The sequence below is a fragment of the Macaca thibetana genome, chromosome 20 (assembly GCF_024542745.1).
Source record: "Macaca thibetana thibetana isolate TM-01 chromosome 20, ASM2454274v1, whole genome shotgun sequence".
NCBI classification, from domain to species: Eukaryota; Metazoa; Chordata; class Mammalia; order Primates; family Cercopithecidae; genus Macaca; species Macaca thibetana.
The window spans coordinates 33,817,980-33,818,187 of NC_065597.1; positions in this window are offsets into that span (position 1 = coordinate 33,817,980).

The window sequence follows — 208 nt, forward strand, 5'->3', positions numbered from 1 at the left end:
GTGAAGTGCGACAGTGCGGCCCGACGCGGCGCGGGGCGGGTGGACACACCTCCCCGCGAAACTTAATGAGCTGGTGTTCGTTCTATTCCGGAAGCAGCTTGAGGTCGGGGCGGGGTGGATGCAGGAGGCCAGAGCTGGGAGGCCCGGGTCGAAGGTCCACCGAGACCCGGGGGCCAGGCCAAGGGCAACCCTGGAGACTGACCGGCGT